This window comes from Parasteatoda tepidariorum, chromosome 2, assembly GCF_982258835.1.
Source record: "Parasteatoda tepidariorum strain Cologne lab strain chromosome 2, Ptep-v5.0, whole genome shotgun sequence".
NCBI classification, from domain to species: domain Eukaryota; kingdom Metazoa; phylum Arthropoda; class Arachnida; order Araneae; family Theridiidae; genus Parasteatoda; species Parasteatoda tepidariorum.
In genome coordinates, this window is record NC_141756.1 from 9,434,896 (window position 1) to 9,459,535 (window position 24,640).

Here is a 24,640-nt window from a genome sequence, read left to right on the forward strand (position 1 = left end):
AATTTTTTAGGAAAAATAAAGTACATCAGTGTATTTATTGCCGCTACACAACTGTGAACAAGACAGACTTAACAAGACACATCAGAATTCATACTGGGGAAAAACCTTTTCAATGTGGCAAGTGTAACAAACGCTTCAGTAGAAAGACTTCCTTAAAATCTCATATGATTATTCACTATAAGCAACATCTCTTTTAAATTTTGTCCTTTAAAATGTTTATTATGTGTTTCAATAACTCATTTTACTTGTTATGGATACTTGAAGAAATTTTGTTCGAATTTTCAAGATGTACAGAATGAAGAGAAAAAAAAGAGTACCTTAATTTGTAAACTTTTTCATCTAATGATCAAATTTTCATGTACTGATACTCAATCGTAATGGTTCAAGGACTTAACCCTGAATATGCCAATTAATTTGAGCTGACAATATTTTAAGTAATGAAATCAGACACAAATACATGTTTTCACTGAATGAAACATGGATTTTTACAACAGATTCAAATTCTTAACCCTCAAAATATAGGGACAGCTATAATCTGGAAATTATGGTTTGATCAAGAAAGAAAAGGGTTGAAATTTTTATTTTCTGTGGTGAATTCCTTTTTTCTCATTTTTCGTCTTTTAGTCAAAAAATTGTTGAGCATGACTATTAAACTTGCTTACCTTAAGATAATTCAATGAAAAAAAAACAACTATTTATAATATTACCAATTACTTTTAATAATCAGCTAAATAATGTTAAATTTTAAGGTATAAAAATTTTCATACTATTGCAGCTTTCAATAGAAAATTTTAAATTTGTTGAAATTCTGTCAATTAGTCCTTAAATAAGAAATATGTCTTCTTTGAGGTGGTGAAAAATGCAAAAAGAGAAATAATCATTAAAGGGTCCAACTATTTGATCTCAATCTTGACCAAACTATTTGAACTAGATTTCCAGATTGTCAAGATTCTGAATCTGTTGAAGAGATGTATATTTATTCTAAGAAAGAGTGTTTTGACTTTGTAAGTTCAAAATTGTATGCCAATTTAATTAGCATATTTAAGGTTAGGCCATGATGCTGTTAAGATTGAGTCCTAGCTTATGAAAATCCTATCATTGAAACTTTAAGTTATTAAGGTAAGATGCTTGGTTTTTTTTTTTTTTCATTTATTTTAAGAACACTGTAAATTTGTAACACTTTTTGTGATTGCTTTTGTTATTGAATTAGTTGTGACTTAGTTCGTTTTTGAAGAAACTAAAGCTAAATCAAAATATTAGAATAAAAACATAATTTTTGTGCTGAAAGTTTGACCCTCCACTTGTTACGGCCCTGAGGAAAATTCGCCTCAATCATCCTGTGAGAACCGTTGAATTGAAGAACCTCAATGAATTGAATCATGAAGGTCAGCCTCATTGAAGTAAGAAAAATTCTATGACTTAGGCAGGATAGCTGTGCTAGCAATATTCCAATTTTGAAGGGGAAAATTAAAAATACTATAACCCGTTTCATTGCCAAAGAAAACTGAAAGGTTAAAGCCAAAAATTAGAAACACTAGTGTTATCAGGCAATTAAACTGATCTTGGTATTTTAATCCTAGTTTTCTATTACTGATTTTTATTACAGTTTTTTTTCTGATTCAATTATTATTTTGGTACCTGTAGTGTGTATATTTTTTTACTTTGCTTTTGACAAATGCTGTAAAAATATTTTTTAAGGGCAGTCATTATGGCACACACTGTATTTCTATTTGGTAACTAATTATGTTAAAGGATTATTTTAAGGAATACAATTGATTGTAAGTTTTAAATAATTTTTAATTCGTGTTACGCCTTGTTTAAAAAAAAAAAAACAATTTATTTTATTTCTTTATTTTTATTTATCTATAATACAATTTAAGACACAAATGCAATAAAAACCGATGAAAAAGTATTAGCTATAAAATAAATCTTCTGCTTCCCTGATACTTTTAGTTTTCTTATGAGGTAATAACTAATTTTATTTCATCTTAAAATATTTTTTTCATATCTATGAACTTTGTTTGAGAAGAGGAATGTGACAAACTTGGCAACAAATCATTAAAGATTTAATTCATCGAATAATTTACTTTATAATATGCTTGAAAATTTTTTAAAAAAAAAAGTGACAGAAATTGTTTTTTTATTAGTTCAGTGTTTAAGTTACTTTAAAAGCTAGGTTAATTCTACGTTTTTAAACGATTGCTTACCATATGATTGTCATACTAAAAAAATTTATTACCACATTATAATTTTGTTTAAAATGTATCTTTTTGCACATATTTAGTAATAAACATGTTTTTTGACTTGAAGATTTCCTTATCTGATTGGTATTTTCTCTTCTTAATTAAGTCTTTTTTATTTATCTTTGTTTGTAATAACTATTTTAAAGCCGTATCTTTATGTTTTTGGAACATTGGAATGATATAATACTAGTTATTTTTTACTTGTATGTCCAAAATATCCCTTGCAATTTGAACACCCTAACAATAGTTTTTGTTGTTTATCCTTAGCCATAAAATTGGGGGGGGGGACAATTTTATTGTTTTAATGTAACTATCTTGACATTAGTATTTTAATATGAAGCATAACTCGTTTTAAAATGAAGTATTCTGTAACAATTAATTAGTTGCCTGAATATTTCATCTCTGAAAAAATCATTATTTATGGTAGAAATTGATCACAGATAAGAAAAGAACCAGTTTGTGTTTGGTATTGGATTAATGTAGTTAGAATATCTGTATTTATCTCTGACAGTAATTACCACTGGTGTAATATGAAGATAATAAATGCCAATAAAAGTTATTTTACAGTTTTTAAAAATCAGATAATTTTTCTTCTTTTTATTTCAGAAATAAAATGATGAATTGTTTTCTTATGTTGAATATTTAAGATAAATTGTTTTCTTCTAAATCTTAAAAATTTCACCTAAAATCAATGTTTTATTCTAGATGTTTTTATATTTTTACTTTAATTACTTTTGTTTTGCAATATATTGTATGTTTTCTGTGAATCTCAAAAATAATTAATTGCTTATCTATGTTGTTGGATTTGTAAAAATATTTGTAATTCTGATTTCTTGTGACAAAAAATCATTTTTCAACCTTTCTATGCTACTAACCATATTGTGTTTTCTTGATTGTAGTTATTGTGTGCAAAATACTCTTACGTTTATCAAAATTATTTTTTTCATCAGTTTTTTTTTTTGTGTTTTATGTTTTTGTAAGTATTTTAAACAATATACTGTAACCATGTTTGTTGAAATTTTTTATTTTAATTTTGCAGTCTTAAGGAAAATTCATCACTGTCCTTATTGCAACTACTCTTCTATTCGAACAACAGATATATACAGGCATGTCAGAGTTCATACTGGGGAAAAACCTTTTCAATGTTCCATGTGTAGCAAGTGTTTTTCCCTAAAATCTTCTTTGAAAAAACATAGAATTACTCATTTACCAAAACCTCATGTTGTGTAACCATTCAAATTTTAATTATTTCAAGGATGGCATCTTTTGTTCGTAGTTGAAAGTAATTGTAACATATTGGTATAATTAAATACTTTTTTTTAAAAATTCTCTGTGTTATGTATTTTAGGAGTAGATTATTACAAGATTATTTTGTACTTGATTGTGATATATTTTTTTGTTTTGTTTTTCTGAGATATGTCTGTTAGGGTTCATATTTTACTTATTTAATCTTTTATTTTAATTGAAAAACACTTAAGTGGGGTTGCTATTTTTCTAGGTAATTATGTATTCCATTTTTCTAAGGCATTTTTTCAATCCAGTTTATTTTTTCCCTCTTTCTTCTCTTTTTTTTTTTTTTTTTTTTTTTTTTTTGTTTATACTTAATTTATAACAGAGCCTTGGAGTTGGTAGTTGAAATGTACAACTTTTCATAGAGCCTGACTGCTACTGAAAAATTTATTATTGTATGCACAGACTCCTGAGCTTTACCAACTTTTTATAATTATAAATATTTTAGTATATCGTTCCCATGATTATACATCTCTGTTTAAATTTTTTATAAGATCAGAGTCTTCTTTTCTTAACTTCTTTAACTTGATCTAGTATAATTTTTGCGTCAAGAAATTATTCTGTATTTATTACAAGTTTTCTGTAATAGTTACTATTTAAGTTATAATGTGATCATATTTTAAAATTTACATCTTTAGTTACTAGCATTAATTTGTAACCAAATATGCATTTCAATATAAATTTAATACTTGCCATAAATAATTTTTAAAAATTTTTCAAATATGTTATTATCTTTGTTTGAAAATTTATTTAATTATTCTTATAAAATATTGAAGAGTGTTTCCTGTTTATAGTGATGCATTCTGTTAATAAATTTATTCTAAGCAATTTTACATAATAGAATTTTTTTGATTACATCAGTATTTTATGTAGTTTTTATATGCATTAAAATTCTAACTAATCCTTTTTGTTGAACTTTTTTATTTTAATTTTTCAGCAATATTTGTGAAACGTAAAATTCATCATTGTCCATATTGCAACTACTCATCTTTTCGTACTACAGATATTTACAGACATGTCAGAACTCACACTGGGGAAAAACCCTTTCAGTGTTCTGAGTGTAAAAAGTGTTTCCCCCGAAAGTCTACTTTAAAAAATCATATGTTTACTCATTTGAAAAATTACCATACATGATCATTTATAGTTTATGTCAATGTTTGTTACTTTAAATGATTCTAATAATTTGTAACTGGCATTTTAAGGGCTATTCAAATACTACTTAAGCATATTTTTGGTGATTTCAGAATCAGCAAATAATAAGCAAATTGCTAATTACTAGCTTACATCTCATTTACTTTCGTAAGCATTGTTTTTAAAAATTATTTTTTTTTCCAAATAAATTTATAGTTATTTTTGGAGTTTAGGTGGCATTCTTTTTAGATAAAGAGAATGATTTAAGTAGATTATGACATTGCTCTTAATCCTGCTTGTTAAGATGTTAAATTTAAATACCTAAGAATAAGGACATTTTCAACTTGCTTCTTGCTGTCAGATGCTTACATAATATCTGAATATCTCTTTAAAAATGTGAACACATCTGAAATCCTGAATAAAAATCTTTTAAGATATTTGTGTAAGAACATCTTATTATTCTAGTACTAGCAAAATACCTATTCTTCATGCAGACTGAAAAAAAAATTAAACGATCTATAAATCAGTATTATAATGAAGACTACAAAATCGTTCACAAAACTGAAAGACATATAATAACACAATTAATTAAGCTAAAACAATTCCAATATTTTTATTTTTAGTATTTATTGTCTGTCCTGTTGGCTTTATGTTATCAGATTAAACAAAACATGTTTTTCGAAGATCATCCCTTCAAAATAAGGATACATTACATTCAGTATCATTTGATATAATACTAACTGTTGCTTGATGTTAACTCCTAAAAGGCAAAAGTTACTATTATCAATTTTCTCCTGTACATATTATATTTGAGAGACCATAAAAATATATTTCCACAGAGAAATCTTGATATCAGTATTAGTATTTAATAAAAAAAATCTCCAATTATCATTATAGCAGAAGTACATATTACTTAAATTTACTAATCATCATTGGCATTAATACTTAAGTGATTTTTTAAGGTTTTTCTCAATGAAGAAGTACCTTTTCTTTATTAATTTAAGTGCAAAACTTTTTATTAATTGAGTTTGTACCTATTTCATAGTTAGTTAATTGATATTCTCCGAAAAAAATTAGTAACAACGCTAATATTTTCGTAATAATTTTTAGCAAAAAAAATAATCTGGGAACTTATTTCCAAGGCCGCAAAAAAAAATCGTCAAACTATTATTGACACCAGTAATGCTTAATTAAATGCTTTTGATATTGCTATTTTAAGTACTGTGGTAATGACAACCTATTACTAAAATTTATTGATTGTAATTCATGAAAATAATTAGTAACAACACTATTATTCTGATAACCACTTTCGGCAAAAAAAATTTATGGTATTTAATGGTTATAATTTGGTATTTATTTCAAGGGCCGTAAAAATCACCAAACTATTATTGATGCCAGTTATGCTCAATTAAATGTGGTATTAAATACTTTGGATGTTGGGTGCATAACATAGGCATTGTGGTAATAGATTTTTTACTGCCCTTCAAAATTGATAAGTACCCTAATATCACGATACTACATATTCGTGGTACCTAATACACAAATTTTTGTGTTTTTTAAATTATTTGTTGTATGTTTCAGTGCAGCTTCATACCATTATGTTTACCATAATCTGAGTTAGAAGTTCAACTCATTAAAAGACAAATTATCTGAACAAATAGTATAATTTAAAATGTGATAGTCAGAATTTACTATTATTTTCCTTCAATTAATAGATAACTTAAATTTTATTTCCTTAATTCTTTTGAGTTTCCAATTGTTAGGTCTAAGCTCATTATAGGCAAAATTATTAACATTGACTTTACTTGTGGTAACCTGACATGGTAAACTTAACATACCATACCATAGGAAAAATTTTTGATTGATTAGAGCTGCAAGCTAGTAATTCACTTATATTATAAATTCTTTATCAATACCTTTTTTTATATATATAACAGTGGTTGAACAGCCGACCCAAATTTGAGTTTACTGCTACCAATCAACTCTGTGGCATTGTAGTTTTGAGCTTAATCCAAAAGACAAGGGAACTCCTGGGTTAAGGATAAGGAAAAATTTGCCTTCATGGAGGACTTTTTTGATGGAACTAACCTGCATTATGTGGAGAGAAAAACCACAAAAATTTCCCACAGTTAGCCGGACGGCAATGGGACTGTAACCCACTATCCGTCTACCACTGAGGATATTTTACGATTGGTCTGAGCCAGGTTTGGAATTCAAATCGATCAACCATCGCTGGAATTTGAACCTGGTTCACCTCATTTGAAGGCGAACGCTCTATTCCCTCAGCTACCACGGCCCTTATCAATACTTTTTTTTAAATAGCCTTTGTGGAGCAGCTGACCCAATTTTGGGTTTACGATTACTAATGTTGAACTCCGTTGCCTTGTAATTTTGAACCCTATCCAGAAGAAAAGTAAACTCCTGGATCAGTTCCCCCAGAAGTATGATTTGTTTTGGGAACATGGTGGACTTTGTGACTTGACAGATTTAACGTGCATCAGTCACCATTTATTACACGGGGAGTCTTTGGTCGGCGGGGATCGAACCCATGATCTCTTGGATATGGGTCCAGTGCCCTACCAACCAGGCTACCCTGGCCTTTATTAATACATTTAGAAAAATTTCTCTTAGGGATGTAGCTTGCCGATCGGTGATTACAGGGAGTTGAGACAATTAGGTCCACCATGTCTTTTAACATGCTTATTTGAAATTTGGTGCAGATTGGTTCACCATTTCAGATTAGCATAAAGTATATACATATAAATACTCTCCTTTATTTAAATAGATTTTCTGATACAAAACGCTAAATTTATGTATGTTCAGTTTGCAATCTTCCATTTTTAGGGTGGGAGGGAGATAAATCATAGAATCTTTTTTTTTTAAGCGTTTATACATATAACTCATTTGCTTTTAACAAATTACACTTATTTGTTTATATGAAATAGTGCCATTATTTATTAGGCAAATTTCGTTATGTAGCTTTTTATACTGGCTTATTCAAAGGGGCTGATACCTCATCTTCTACACTCAATGAATAATTGTCTTTATCTGTATAATTTTAGTCATTACATGCATTTAGATTTTTTTTTAAAAACTCCAACAAGCATTAATTGTGCTTATTAATTTGTTTTTTATTCGCAAATATTCTAATAAAATTGGCATTTGATGATTTGTATTCATTTAGGTAATGTTCACACTTATTTTTTTTCAAATTCGAATAATAATTGATTATTTTATTGCAGTTCTGTTAGTTTTGCTCTTATATGTTTATCGAATTTTTATGAAATTAAATTATTATGCAAATGTACTTAAGCCAAAACATTGTTTTATCTAAAAAGTTCTAAGTTTTGTTTTCTAAGTTTCCACATAGTTTACATAGTTTGTTAGAATTTCCTTCATAAAAATATGCTAATTATACTTGGCTAAAATATCTAGAAAAGTTCAAAATGTTATTTTTATATTTTAAAAATTATAAGTTACATTTTTCCTGTCGCAAAATTATTTTGTTTCATGTAAGTATTTTTGTAATGTATTGCTGAAACTTTAGCAAGACTAGCTCTCCCAGTTGTATGTTGCTATTTAACATAAAAAATAAAAAAGAATTATTTTGAAAAAAGTTAGAAGAGAAAGAAGAAGTTGGAAAAGTATTTTTTGTTCTTAACTTTCACTAGCAAATAGTAAAAAAACAACCTTTTTCTTCAGCCCATGAATTAAGTTGATTTGAGAGAGTGGAGAAAAAAATCATCAAACATATTTTTCTAAAAAATTTCTTTAAAAAATTTTGTCTAGATTTTAATTCCTTTGTATTTGATTATTTAAAATGTTTTTCCTGATTTATTATGATTTTTATTTTAAATTTACAGATTTTTTTTTCGATCATTAATATTTTAAAATTTATTTATGATTCGCTTATTTGTAAATCTGTGCATGCAGATAGATTTGTTTTATTATTCTTTCTTAGTTGATTTATAACTTATTGTGTTTTACTTTAGTGCTGTACTATTTGTTATTGTTTGCTACTTTTTCCTGATAAATTTTGTTCATAATTCCAAAGAAAACAGCGTGGAGATACGTGAAAGCACTTGCTCTAAACACTTAACACTCTGTCTTTTTCTTTTAGTGTGATTTATTAACTTCAAATTTTTTTTATAAGCTTCTTAAAAAAAGATTCTTATTTTAAGTGATTGGTAAGAATGATGGGGGTGGTCTCCTGTACAAATATCTTTTGATAATCAGCTAGTAATTTATGAAAGTGAAATTTTTTTTAAATTTCCACATTAATAAATGAACAATTTTATAAAACCGACCAATCTTAATTTTTTTCTTTATTAATATGTGTTTCACTGTAGAAAAACAAAGTTATTAGCAGGAACAATTAATTCATTTTTTAAACAGCTCAGTACCTTTATATAAGTTATAAAATAAGTTTTATTTAAATTTTTCAGCTTTCTCCAAGAAAGGTGGAATTCATCAGTGCCCTTATTGCAGTTATTCAAGTATTTTTAAGTATGATATAAAAAGACATATGAGAATCCACACGGGGGAAAAACCATTTCAGTGTAAATTTTGCAGCTATTCAAGTAGTTGGAAGAATGATTTAAACAGGCATATGAAAACTCATACTGGCGAAAAAAACTTTGAATGCAACACTTGCAACAAATGCTTTGCTACAAAATCGGCATTGAAAAGTCATACCATTATTCATTTCAAGCACTTAATGTGAAAAGTCTTACCATTATTAATTGCAAGCACTGTAACTTGTGTCAATTATACATCTTATTAAAATCGAATGTCCTTTAGTTACTTGTTATTCTGTTATGATTTGTAATTTTATTTCAAAAGCCATTCTTGAGTCACAAAAAATATTTATTCTTGGTTAGTATGCTAAATAAAGGTTATATTTGTGTAAATGCATATTTTTGATTCATTTATTTGCAATTCTGTGCGTGCAGATAAATTTTTATTATTATTTTTTCTTGGTAGATATATATAACTTATTGTGTTATACTTTACTACTATACTATTGTTATTGTTTGCTGTTTTTTCTTGATAAAGCGTTTGCTTAAAATTCCAAAGAAAACGGCATTGAGATATATGAAAGCACTTAATCTAAACACTAACACTATGTTTTTTTCCCTTCTTTCTGTTAGTGTGATTTATTATCCTCGTATTTTTTTTATAAGCTTCTTAAAAAAAAGATTCTTATTTTAAGTGATTGGTAAGAATAATGGAGGTGGTTTCCCGTACAAATATCTTTTGATAATCAGCTAGTAATTTATGAAAGTGAATTTTTTTTTAAAATTTCCGCATTAATAAATTAACACTTTTTAAAAACCAACTAATCTTATCTTAATTTTTTTTTATTTAAGTTATAAAATAAGTCTTATTTAAATTTTTCAGCTTCCTCCAAGAAAGGTGAAATTCATCAGTGCCCTTTATGCAGTTATTCAAGTTTATTTATGTATGATATACAAAGACATATGAGAATCCACACGGGGGAAAAATCATTTCAGTGTAAATTTTGCAGCTATTCAAGTAATAGGAAGGATAATTTCAACAGGCATATGAAAATTCATACTGGCGAGAGAAAAAACTTTGAATGCAACACTTGCAACAAATGCTTTGCTACAAAATCGGCATTGAAAAGTCATACCATTATTCATTTCAAGCACTTAATGTGAAAAATCTTACCATTATTAATTGCAAGCACTGTAACTTGTGTCAATTATACATGTTATTAAAATAGACTGTCCTTTAGTTATTTGTTATTCTGTTATGGTTTGTAATTTTATTTCAAAATACATTCTTAAGTCGCTGGAAAAAGTTTCTTCTGGGTTAGTACACTAAATAAAGATCGTATTTGTGTAAATTCATCTTATACATGCATCTTACTTAACTAGAAGCATAATTAATATCTTAAAATGTTACTCGCTCTTAGAAAAACGCACTTGATTTTATTTAGATGGTGAAATGCAAATTTTATACCCATAGTTTTTTCATATTCAAATAAATAAACTGTGCAACCAAAAAAAAAAAAAAAACAAATTCTTTCTTTTCTAATTTGTTTCTAATTAAAGTAAATAAGCTTTAGATATTTGTAAAAAAAATTTCTTTAATGTTCTATAATTTTTGATAAAAATTTAATATATTTAGAGCTAATTTAAGCTGTGTAGGTTTTATTTAGTTTAGTAAGTTCTCTTTAAATAAAGGATTTCTACATCTTTTCTGAATATATATTTTTCCTATAGATTCAGTAAAAAAAAAAAATTCTTACCAGGCAAATTTTATCGACAAAATTACATCTTTGTTTTTTAATTATAAGAGTATATAATTGTTTTATAATTATTTTAAAAGAGAGCTTGATTAGTGGTTAAGGCACTGAACTGTCATTGGAAAAAAGGGTTCAGTTTTCAGTGGCGACTTGTCTGGGAAATAAAGGTGGCCAATGCACAGTGCTGATTCCATTGCCACAATCATGCTATTTGTTATGAAAATTTGAAGCTATAACTTCTGTGAACAACAAGTTTTGCTCCCTGGAACACAACTTGCTATTATGGGAATGCTTTTTTATTATATAACTGTATTAAGTAAAATGTTTCCAATTTTCAATTTTTAATTTATTTAACTGTTTGAACAATTTAGCTTGAAATACAATATATTAAAATAATTACTTAAATTTTTTTCTTCATGTTTTGATATCAAGTTATTTTGAAAAAAAGTATTATAAATTCATAACTACTGCGGCACTGGTATTTTACATTAACTACTAGTTTTGATCAAGAAATAGGTAATATGCTTTATAACAAAGGGGTATTGTAGCATTGTATGAGTGGTTCTTTTCTGCTATGTATTTTATGATTTTTTTTTTAATCAGTAATTTATCATTTTATTTCTTGCAAATTTTTTTTTTTCTAGTAGCAAAGTAATGATCTGGTTTTTCTTGAAGGAAAAAAAGTCTTATGTTTTTTTTTTTTTTTTTTTGTTTTTTTTTTTGTCAGTCATATCGGTTTATCTTGTTTGATTTAAAAACACATTAAAAATTGTAAAATATTGAATTATAATGTTGTCATCATCTGAAATATTGAAGAAACATTCTTTAAACATTACAGTATTTTCCAAAGGAAACAGGAGACATCAGTGTACTTGGTGTTCTTATTCGACCATTATGAAGACTGATTTAACCAGGCATATGAGAACTCACACTGGAGAAAAGCCTTTTCAATGCAAAGTTTGTTACAAACGTTTTACTGTAAAGTCTTCGTTAAAAAGTCATACAATTACTCATTTTCAAAAGAATTTGTTGTAACCAAAATATATTGAAATTGTTTCATCTTGTCTACTTTTAGTTTTCTTAATGTAAATTATATGAGAACTCTTACTGAAAAAAGCCTTTTGAATGTGAAATTTGTTGTAAATGCTTTAATGTAAAGCCATCTTTTAAAAGTGATACAATTACACATTTTCAGAAGCATTCATTTTAACCAGCATAAATTGAAATTATTTCTCAGAATAATGCTATCTTTACTTTAGTTCCGTTTATTAAAAAATAAATGAGAATTCTTACTGGAAAATCCATTTCAATGCAGCAGCTAATACTTTTATTCTATTGCCTACTTTGAAAAATCATAAAATTTTTCACATTTGAAAATGTTAGTTTCAACCTGTATAAATTGAAATTGTTTCTCAGCATGTTATCTTCTCTACTTTTAGTTTTACTCTTTTTTTTCAAGTATATATGAAACATCATTCATGTATATATGCAACATTTTTCAAGTATATATGTATATGTACAACATTTACACATATCCTGTTTATGTACAGTCAACAAAAAGTCATTCAATTTTTAATTTTCAAAAATGTTTGTTTCAACCAACCTAAATAAATTTAAATTGTTTCTCAGTAAGCTATTTTGTGTATTTTTACATATCAAAATAAATTATACGAATGCGCAGACTGGCGAAAACCTCCAGTCTGCTAAAATACAAAATTTGTTACAAAAGCTTCTTTGTAAAGGGCATTTTTATTTTCCATGCATTTTTTGAAGTATTTATTTTAACAGCCCCTGGTATTGAAATTGTTTTTCAGTATGCTGTTTTAAGTATTTGTAGTTTTTCTTTTCTTTTCCTTTTTTTAATTAACTTACCCTGGTAAAAAACGTTTATCATGCAATATGTTTATTTTATTTGTTTCAAAATATTTTAAAGTTTTCTTTATAACAGCATTCAGAAGCATTTGCTGCAACCTGCATTTAATGAAATTGTTTCTTGATTTTATTGTTACACAGTTTAAAGTAAATACCTTTTGTATTTTTAACATTTTTTCTAATAAATCCTGCAACATTTGATATTTGTCTATGATTAATTATGAGTTAGGCTAGTTATTAAAATTAATAAAATTTTTTTAAAAATTATAAGCATGGTTGTTGTGATATATTTAATGATCTACATACTAGATGATCTGCTAACATTGTTTTTAATATATTTGTTTCGAATCCTTGCTAAAAAGAAGCACATTAATTAAATAATTAAACCATAATAAATAAATAAAATTCATAATAAATGCATTTAATAAATAAGGAAATAGCAAACATTTTCTTTTTAAATTTTAACTTAGTGTTTATAGTGCTAAAATCATCAAAACAAGTTTGATAAGTGAAATTGAAAGGTTGTAAAATGCAATTATTAGAACTGCCTTTCAGTTTAATCTTAAAATTAAACTGATTTCAATGCTTTTACTACTGTCTTCATTTTTACCTTGATAAGGATTTGTCAAATTTATTTGAATGACAATACAGTATAAAGCATTTTTTTCTGTCATTCAAATAATAATTTTCAATTTCTAATGTGTGTTAAGGATTTCTTCTGTAAACTAAAATGGCTCTAAAAATGTGTACTAAGGGTGATAATTATGGAACACCTTCTTAAATTAATATGTCAAAAACAAGACAAAATTTCTACCTGTATGATCTGACGCCTATGCCTTACTGTGGTAATGATACATTTTGAGTGTCTATAGTATTGAATATGATTATTTTAATGGATAATTAAATTGAAGTAAGACTTATTTTTTATGTCTAATATTTTTGAGAAATAAAAAAAACTCTACTGCAACAGTTTAAAGTACATAAAATGTGAAAGATAGTTTAAATATATTTATTAAGAAAACTTTGAACATGAAGTTTCTTCAGCAATATTAGAAATAAAATGTTTATAATTTATGGTATAATACATTCAAAAACTGATGTGAATGATTTTTTTTTCTGTGCATTATGTGTATCATTTTCATAATTCTGTGCTATTTAATATCCTTCAGAAATTTTTTTTCTTTATAACAAGTAGATTAATAGACACTTTTGAGTACAAAAAGTAATAAGTTATATTACATTATTATAAAAAAATAATATTTTAAAGGAATTAGTTGAAAGGAAACTGAAAATTTACTGCATTGAATCTAAAAGATTTTTATTAGAATTACCATTTTGAACTGTTATACTCTAAATTAGAAATACTCTAAATTAGTAAGAATATAGAATGTGTCGCTTAAGAGAATTAATATTTGATGGGCCTTGCTTATTCAAAATAGAATGGAAAGAACAGTTGCTAACGTTAATAAATGCTATGTTTCAACAACCCACACTACGTCACTTGTGGGTATCCCATTTTGTACAGCAATATGTGTATACCAGTAAAAACTGTTGAAACGTATGAGCGTATTTAGAATGTTCTATGTTTGGTTGTTTAAATTTACATACTATATATAATTTTAAAGTTGTTCAGAAAGTACTATGTTTGTCTTGAATATGTATAAATACTAAGGATTACCTATCCTAAGAAACATGACAATTTTAATGTTATCTAATCAAAAAATATTGATTGAAAATTATAAAAAATAAAATGAGAAGCATTTAAATAGTATAATAAGAAGTATATGTGTTAATATATTTTTAAAAATATTTTTTGTTTCTTTTCTTAATTTCTGAATGACATTGGAATTTGAAAAATACCCATATATGAGAATTATGCTTTTAAAATTGCATTAATTTTATCGTATGTTCTTTTAAAAATATAGTTATTATTATTATTTTTTAAAAAAATTATACAGTTATTGTCTGGTATTTAAGGGCGGGTACAAAACACCAATTTAAATGCAGTTAAACTTCATTAACATAAAAGCGTTTTAAGTGAATTTCTTTAAATGTGCACTTTTTATTTTATTCTCTGTCACATTGTATGTGATTATAAGCATGTTAAGTATTACGTGAAGAAGCGTAGCATGAAATATGTTTTAATGTGAATTACAATTTCATTAATCTTTGAAAATTTTAAATAAGAAAAAAACTGGAAAGAGATATTACTGATTATTTTATGAGTAGTTGCCTCCAATTATTTAAATAAAAGCATTTCTTTTGATTTGAATTAATTATCTTTTCAGTCACCCTTTTTGTCTTCTTTAACTTAAAACTGAGGAAAAAAAGTATTGCACTGTTTGAGCTTTATCTGGAATTACAAAAATCTCTTGCATTTGTTTCTTAATTATACGTTTAATAACTTTCAAAATAATTTATTGCATTTTTATGAAAGTATAGTATAATTATGAATGATTTAGTAATAGATTAATAATATTTTTATAGCAGTAAAATAAAATATTATGTGTAGCTAATAATCGAACTTCCTATGCATTATACAATTTTTATAAGAAAATTTATAAACTGATAACATGAACTAGTTTTAACTTAAAGCAAATATTCAGCTCTTATTTGAGTTCATGTTAATGAGGTTCAACTATTTTATAGAAACACATCCTTAATTAATATTTTTTTTATCCTTAATTATATTAATATCCTTTAATTTTTAATCTTAATTTTTTTTTATTAAAAATTTCTCTTAACATTGCAGCATATACAAGAAAGGATGGGATATTTTATTGTCATTTTTGCCGTTACTCAAGCTTTAGAAAGATTGATCTTATTCGCCATGCCAGAATTCATACAGGAGAAAAGCCGTATAAGTGTAATATGTGTGATAAGCGATTTACCTTAAAGCATCATATTCAAAAACACATGCAGTCACATATTATGAAAAATACTTAAATGGTTTCATAAAAATTACATCTCTATTAATGTTTTGATAAGCTCGTATTTCACTCGAACTCAAAGTATATATTTTATGTATTGAAGAAATTTTTATGTTGGAAAATGTAAAAATGTCTGTACTCCTATATTTTTTTATGTTAAATTTTAATATAGTTTAAGGATTTTAGAAAAAGATAACATGTTTGGGAATTTTTAAATTTTTGTTGCATTTTAAAGTTAGTTTTCGTTGCAAAATAATATGCTGAAAAAATTTATCACCTGCAAAAATTAGTTAAATGTATAAAAATTTTAAAAACTGCAAAATTGCAAATGAAAGAAGCATTAATTATGAGCTTTTATTTGTTAATTGTGTTTAATTTATGACCAATTGTTTATTTTGATGCTTTACAAGTTTTTAGCTGTTATCACATTACATCACCTGGATTTGATCCTTTTGTGTGTTTTTGTCCCATGCTTATCTGAGGATTGTTTTTTTGTCAACAATTTATAAATAAATGGAAATGTTAATATTGCATTTTTGGTTCAATCTAAATTTCACTCTACATTTACATAAAATACCCATTATTATGATTTATAACACTTTAGCATAATTACGTATTTTTATTGGACTTAAAAGAAAGTATATTACCTAAGAACTCAAAAAAATTATTACCTATATATTAAGAATGTGCAAAACTATTTGTACCATTGATATTTATGGCCTTAAATTCTGAATTATATTGTTAAATTTTTGTTTGTTGTGATATTTAAAAGTTAATTTGTATAATACGCCGATTTAAATATTATTAAAAATCTTGTGTTGTGAAATGAAACGTAGAATATTAATTAAAAATTTGTTTTAACATTGCAGCATTTTCCAAAGTGGATGGAATATATTATTGTCATTTTTGCCGTTTCACAAGCTTAATGAAGATTGGTGTAACTCGTCATGTTAGAATTCATACAGGAGAAAAACCGTTTAAGTGTGATGTTTGTGACAAACGGTTTACTCTAAAGCATCATGTTCAGAGACATATGTGTACTCATTTTAAGAAAAATGCTTAAATTTTTACATAAATATTATTGTATTTCTGTATTTTTGCTGAAATCAACAGAATCATTTCCGTATTTATGTTGATTTGAAATAAAGTATTTTATCCTATGTACTCTAAAAAATATTGATACTTATCCCTAACAGGGGTTGCTAAAAACCTATTATCATCATACCATTTTTAGTATATCAGGTACTGATATACTACAGCACTTTTTAGGATAAAGCTAGTACTGTCTATTATAATAATCAGTTGAGCATTACTAGTGTCAATAATAGTGAGGTGATTTTTTATGGATCCCTGAAACCAATGAGTACTGAATTTTTTTTCTTTATATTGAATATGTAAAAATATCTTCACTCCGTAAGGTTATGATATTTAATTCTATTATTTATAGCAGAGATCTACAAATATCAGGTGCATTTGCTCTTTAAAACTCAACCTATTTTTTTTAACCTAAAAATTTCCGTGGTGGCGTAGGGGATAGAATGCTTGCCTCCTAATGAGGTGACCCCGGTTTGACTTCCGCACCTGACCCGCATCTACCATGGTGCTGACTTATCCTCAGTTATGTTTGCATTATTGAGTAGAGTCCCCTTGGAAACAGGCTAACCAAGCGAGGTTTTTGTGGTTTTCATCTCTATAAACTCAAATCTTATTAGTTCCATCTAAAGTCTTCCACAAAGGCGATCCTAGGCGTTTCTCCAAATACTTGATCCAGGAGTTCCCTTGTCATCAGGATTATTTCAGAATTACAAGGCGACGGAGTCGGACATTCGTAGTCGTAAACTCAAATTTTAGGTTGGATGTTCAATGACGGTTATAAATCTGAAAATTAAAATACTTTTGGGGAAAAAAAGATTTTTTTTAGCAAAACATCCAATCTCATGATGAAATCTTAAAATGGGTCGTCTGTTAATGATTTTAGGCCAGAAAAATCTGTATTATGATAATGGTATTTATTTTTGAAGAACTAAAAGGCATATTTGGCTAGGGAGCTACTGCCCTGTACTTGGTTTATCTAACTAACATCAGACTTCCTCAAAATATTTTGCAGATCTGATTCAAACACTTTTTGATATTTGGGATTTCTCTATGTTCTTCTAGTTATTTCTCTCGTTTTAATAATTTGCCCATGTTTTAACCGACATTGTCTCTCAATTTTTGGTAGTTAAATTTTTTCTCTAAAAGAATCAAGTAAAACCTATCATCCTAACATTTTTGCATGTTTATGCACTATTGGTATTTCAAACTGTATGTAACTGTTTTATTCTATTTACAATTTTATCTGATTTTATTCTCTTGTATGTATATGTATTTACCTGTGTATCGTATCTATTTTTTTAATCTATTTTATATTTTTTATTTATCTACTTTATGTATTTAAGGATACAAATTTATAGTGTTTCAAATTTTGATTGTTTGCCACAGCTTGCACTTTTTTGGACTTTGTACCATTATGCTCTATATTCGATGATTGAATAAAAAAATTCATAAATATGCAGGAGTATTTAAAATTTATGTACACAGTCTCTTGATAATATTCATTTCACACCACAGCCGGCTCACACATGCAGTGGGCTTAGCCACAGGAGCCCACTGGGCAATGATAAAGAGCGTAACAATTCTGGCATTTCTAGGCCCAATGGGAAATAGACAAAAGTGCCCACCATTAAAAAAAAACTATCCATATTATCTAAATTACTTATATATTTAACCCGGTGATGATTGCATGTTCTCTGTATTCAATAACTGTTTTTAGGCTACATTCAATCTTCCTCTGATTAATTTGTATGTATTGAGCTGCAGTACTGATATTCAGTTTTAGTTTAATACTAGGAGGCTTCGCCCCCTGCTCGCTGGCGCTCGCCAACCCCCGAAACTGCTTTCGCAGTTAATTTCGGATTGCTTCGCAATCCGATGCTCCCTTTGCTCGCTCATTGGATACGTTCTTAACGTCTAGCTTTTGTATACTTTTTTGAACACTGAAGTTCCGAAAACTTTTCACTGTAGAAAATTCTAAACCTGTGCATTTCAATATTAATTTGAAATTGCAAAAAGTTCGCGTATTTTTCTTAATCACGCTATTCTAAATTTCAGTTGTTGAGAAAAGTAACTGTTGTAAGTTTTGTTTTAAAGTCTTTCCCACCAGAGGGCTAAAACCATGTGTTGTAAAGCAATATGAAATAGTACTGAACGCCGGATGTAAAGCATCGGCTTCAATAAAGATAATTTTGTGAGAATTTTTTTGATAATTCGGTGAGAATTCACCCGAATAGACATATGATGCTCACTATGTGCTCTTGCGCGCCGAAGCCTATCAATTAAAACGTATTAGCATTTTATGTAATATAGATTAGCCATATGATGCTCACTACGTGCTCTTGCGCGCCGAATCCAATCAATTAAAAATGAAAACTGTTGCCAATGCAAGAAAAGAAATATCATCGGTTTTATTGATACATACATATTAGTGTTTTATATAATATATAAGTCAATCTGCTACCACAGAACAACTTCTGTAATTCTTGTATTGTTTATCTCTTTTTTTTCATATATATATATATATATTTAAAATTTACAGAACTAATTAAGTATAGGCATATTTTTTTAAAGATTGAAGTTTGATCCAGAAAGCTTTTCTCAGTTACAAATAATGACAAGCGATATTTCCAATTTACAACTAACACAGAAATTTGCCAACAACAAAGCCATAAGTTCAGCCCTTTATTCAAGATTATGCTATGGATTTATATATATATATACAGGTTATTGCTGGCATGTAATGTGATTGTAGCTTGTATAATTGTCTGCGTAATAAAATTTTATCCTATGTATGACCACTTAATTTATTTTTAAATAATATAAATTTTTTTTCTGTAATTTTGTAAGAACTGTTACGTTATTTTCCATTTATTTTATAACATGCTTTTTAATTTTTGTAATTTGCATACTCCTGGTAAAAGTATTTGGAAAATAGTTACCATGTTTCAAGATTGCTAACTTTTTGTAGATTCCAGAAGTTAGCTTCTGCAAAAATTTATGTTTTAAAAATATATCACTTGCGAGAATGTATTAAAAAAGTAATAAATATAAATTTTAAAAACTTGTAAAATGTGAAATGAAAAAGTATTAATTGCAAACTTTTATTGACATTACAGCGTTTTCAAAGAAGGAAGGAATATATTACTGTCATTTTTGCCATTACTCAAGTGTTAAGAGGATTGATGTTATTCGCCATGTCAGAATTCATACAAGAGAAAAACCGTATAAGTGTTATGTGTGTGACAGACGGTTTACCCAAAAACATCATGTGCAAAGACATACACTTTTACACTTTAGGAAAAATTCTTTGGTCATGCATTCTTAATTGGACCACCCTGTATAACTTTAGATCTAATCATTATATCTTCTCGTTCTGCCTCACCTTTAAAGGTTCGAGAGAGGTGATCTCAAATATGATAATTAGTTAGTGCAGACGATATTTTAGGTTACAAAATCAGACACAAAAATATACTTTCACTGAATAAAAAAACTTTTCTAAATATAAGGGGTAGCCACACTCTGGGAAATATGCTCCCAAAAGTTTGGTCAGCGGAGCGGTCCAGTGTTTGATCCCTTTAATATTAATTTTACTTTTGAGTATTTCATCATTTCTCAAAAACTTAAAAGAACTATAAAAAATTTTCACACAATTATAAAAAAATTTTCTCCAAAGATGATTTCATGCAAAATATGATTTTGGGTAAATCTTTATAATTTTTTATTTAAATATACGTGAAAAAATTTTAAATTGTGTGTTATGCAAATGCTTAACTCATTTCAAAGAATTCAATTTTAAATCGTACAATACTAAGTTCGTGTAAGATTGGCCAAATAGTTCCTCGGAAATTGAATTTTGAAAAAGTTGCATTTTTAAAATTTGATTTCTCTGGAACTATTCCATTGATTTTGCTCAAATTTTGTAATTTGCTACCCCTTTGAACCTCCAGGACTGAGTCCTAGAATGTGAAGATCCAATCAAAAGTTATTCAGAATGGTCAATTTTTTATTTTGTGCTCAGCATGTTGCATATGTGCTAAAAAATTGCCTGTTTTCTGTATATTAAGAATTTTATTAAAACTGTTTGTATTCGTGATATATATGGCATTGCATTTTGTTTTAATAAAATAATTTTAGGAAATAAATAACCTTGTGAATTATTTCAATTTTAAGGTATTTGAAAGTTAATAAGCATTAATAAGTGTTCCAATTATGAGGATAGGTTATAAAAAACTGATTTTAATGTTATAAAAACCATATGAAGTGAAATACAGAAAATGCAGTATTAATTAAAAACTTGTTTTAATATTGCAGCATTTTCCAGAAAGGATGGATTATATTATTGTCATTTTTGCCGTTACAAGAGCTTGATGAAGATCAATGTAACCCGTCATGTCAGAATTCATACAGGAGAAAAACCATTTAAGTGTGATGTTTGTGACAAACGGTTTAAACTAAAGCATCATGCACAGAGTCACATGCGAACTCATTTAAAAAAGCCAAAACGCTTTGTTTAAGCTATAAAATGTGAGGTTTCTATTAAAGTTTTGGTAATCATTTATTTCTGCAAATGAGTTTTATTGTTTGTATATTTTGAGTTTTAGTCCATTTTGGGTCTTGTAGATTTAAATAAATTCATACAGGTATATCGGTCATTTATTTTGCTTGTTCAAATATAAAATTCTTGGTTGTTGTATTATTTATTTACCTTTTGTACTTGGATGTGTCTCTTCAGAAGACATTGTAAGTCACCAATCTTAATTTTAAACTTAGGTACCCAATTTATTATATGATTGTTAACCATTGCTCCCACCGCTTGAAAAATATATAACAGGTCTCCCACGAGTCATGGACAACTAAAAACACCTAAAATGGTCAGAGAGTTTTATTGTTATTCTAAAAAGTAGGAAATGGTCAGGAAAAGGTGCAATTTCTTACAAAAAACCTGGAAACTTCCTATATTATACATGAAAAATAACCAGTCATGGACTTGTCAATAACCGTAATCAGTTATTGAGATTCGATTTAAATAATTCTAACATCTATTACAATTTTATAATAAAATTCCATCTTTTAGTGAAAGTTTTCCATGTTTTCATTCTCATTTTATTATATATTTTTGCTCACAAAATCTAATATTTGATATGACAAATTTTAAAAAAAATCAAAGTTTTCTGATGAAAAATAGCATGGTATAGATAAAATATGTAATAGATTTTCATTAAAATTTACCTGATATACCTGGAAAAGTCAGGGAGTATTTTTTTTCTGGAAATTGAGTGGGAACCCTGATATTAGGATTATGTTATGTTTTTTAAAATTTTTGGTGCTTATATTTAATTAACATGTTAAATACTATTAAGTTATGCAAAAGAGACTTTTATGTAAAAGAGCCTTGTTACATAAATGTTATTGTATCTCCATGTTCTTTAAGGGAAGTCCTGATGTTCATTGAAGGAGTTCTAATATTATATAAAGAAGTTTTTAAGTTTTGAATAAACAATATTAAAACATCTAGTTACACACTTTTCGCTGACATTGTAAAACTCACAATGGAAAAGAAAGTTTTTTTTTATGTTGTATAAAAAAAAATTTATTGTATAATGTGTTTTTTATATGGAAATTTTAGTTGTAAAACAAGATCAGTTCTATTCTTGCTTCACTAACTTCGATCATATTTATTCTTAAACTTCTTTTAAAAAAATTAAAAATCAATTTAAGGGTCACTACAGTCATATTCCAGTAAGAAAAAATTTAAACTCATTATCAAATACCAATGAAGCATTATCATGATCGAGTATGGAAAATGGGATTTAAAACATCAAAACTAGTTTTGTCAGATAAAATTCTAGGGTGTTTCTCATAATTGCTATTTAGCTTGATCTGATAATCCAACTAGTTTAACTTAATATTTGACATAGTATTTAAAAGTGTATTTTAGTGTGGAAATTTGAAAGATTTATTAACTGAGTAAAGGTCTTGCATGCAAGCAAGTTATTTAAAAATTTTCTCTTCAATGCATAACATTGTGTGAAGAAAATCAACAGGCAAAAAGACATTTTTAGGTTTTGGTGATGCTTTAAACAGTGCTTTTAAATAAAATTAAGATTTTTGTCAGTTTTTTAACAAGTTATAACATGTTTTAACAAGTTATAACATGTTTTTTTTTTAAATGTTATAACTTGTTAAATACAAAAAAAAAACATACTTTTTTTCTATATGTGGAAATATTGACTATAGTAAAATATATATTCTTTTATGTGCTAATGGGGAAAAATAATTTGTTTTCTGGTTCGCTTAGGTGTTAAACTATCTGACCATAAAGTTCTAAAAAATTTGAAATAATCTCTTCTAGCAGTTACATGTCTAAATTCTGTCAAGTCTTTCGTTGATTGCGTTGGCATTTACGTAATTTATGATGAACCAAGGTGAATATTGTAATAAAATAAATAATAAAAATATTCATACCTGAAAAGTCACAGAGCAATTTTATATATTTTCTTAAAATGAATAAATGAAAGATCAAAGTTTTCAAGCTTTCTACTGGATGAACTCAATAATCCTAAGAAAGTTGCAGCAACAGATGTACTTAACGAAAAAAAAGAAAAAAAACTTCTTTAGCTTTGAAACTGAAAATTAGAAAGGTTGCTATCTTTCGAGAGCTCAAACAAGACACTATTTAAGGCATCTATAACTGCGTATTGCATTTGTGCTAAAAAATTGCTTGTTTTCTGTATATTAAGAATTATATTAAAACTGTTTGTATTCGTGATATATTTCATTTTGTTTTAATAAAATAATTTGAGGACATAAATAACCTTGTGAATTATTTAAATTTTAAGGTATTTAAAAGTTAATGTACATTAATAAGTGTTCCAATTATGAGGATAGGTGATGAAAAATTGATTTTAATATTATAAAAATCATCTGAAGTGAAATGCAGAAAATGGAGTATTAATTAAAAACTTGTTTTAATATTGCAGCATTTTCCAGAAAGGATGGAATATATTATTGCCATTTTTGCCGTTTCAAAAGCTTGATGAAGATCGATGTAACTCGTCATGTCAGAATTCATACAGGAGAAAAACCTTTTCAGTGTAGTATTTGCAATAAGCGATTTTCTAGAAAGCATCATGTACAGAGTCACATGCTTACTCATTTAAAAATGCCAAAATGCTTTGTTTAAGCTATAAAATGAGAGGTTTTTATTAAAGTTTTGGTAATCATTTATTTCTTCAAATGAGTTTTATCGTTTGTATATTTTAAGTTAAGTCCATTTTGGGTCTTGTAGATTTAAATAAATTCATACAGGTATATATGTATATCTCACCACCTGGAAAATATATTACAGGGATTCCACAGGTCATGGAGAAAGGGGAACACCTCAAATCGTCAGAGAATTTTATTTTAACTGGAAAAAGCAGGGAATAGTCAGGAAAAGTAGCAATTTTTTGCAGAAACACTGGAAAATTCCTATATTATATATAAAAAATGGCCAGTCTTTGACTTGTCAATAACAGTAATCAGTTATTGTAATTCGATTTAAATAATTCTAGCATCTATTACAATTTTATAATAAAATTCCATCTTTTAGTGAAAGTTTTCCATGTTTTCATTCTCATTCTATTTTATATTTTTGCTCACAAAATTTAATATTTGATATGACAAATTTTAAAAAAAATCAAAGTTTTCTGATGAAAAGTAGCATGGTATAGATAAAATATGTAATAGATTTTCATTAAAATTTACCTGATATACCTGGAAAAGTCAGGGAATATATTTTTCTGGAAATTGAGTGGGAACCCTGATAT

At 27.0% G+C, this 24,640-nt stretch overlaps 1 long non-coding RNA gene across 1 annotated transcript in view; it reads left to right on the forward strand.

Moving 5' to 3' along the window:
• LOC147814422 (uncharacterized) overlaps nucleotides 1-24,640 on the forward strand; it is a 50,794-nt gene that overhangs the window by 20,477 nt on the left and 5,677 nt on the right. Inside the window, exon 2 of the long non-coding RNA XR_015431261.1 lies at nucleotides 1-24,640. This exon is cut by the window's right edge and continues 5,677 nt beyond it. This is a non-coding gene — a long non-coding RNA (uncharacterized LOC147814422).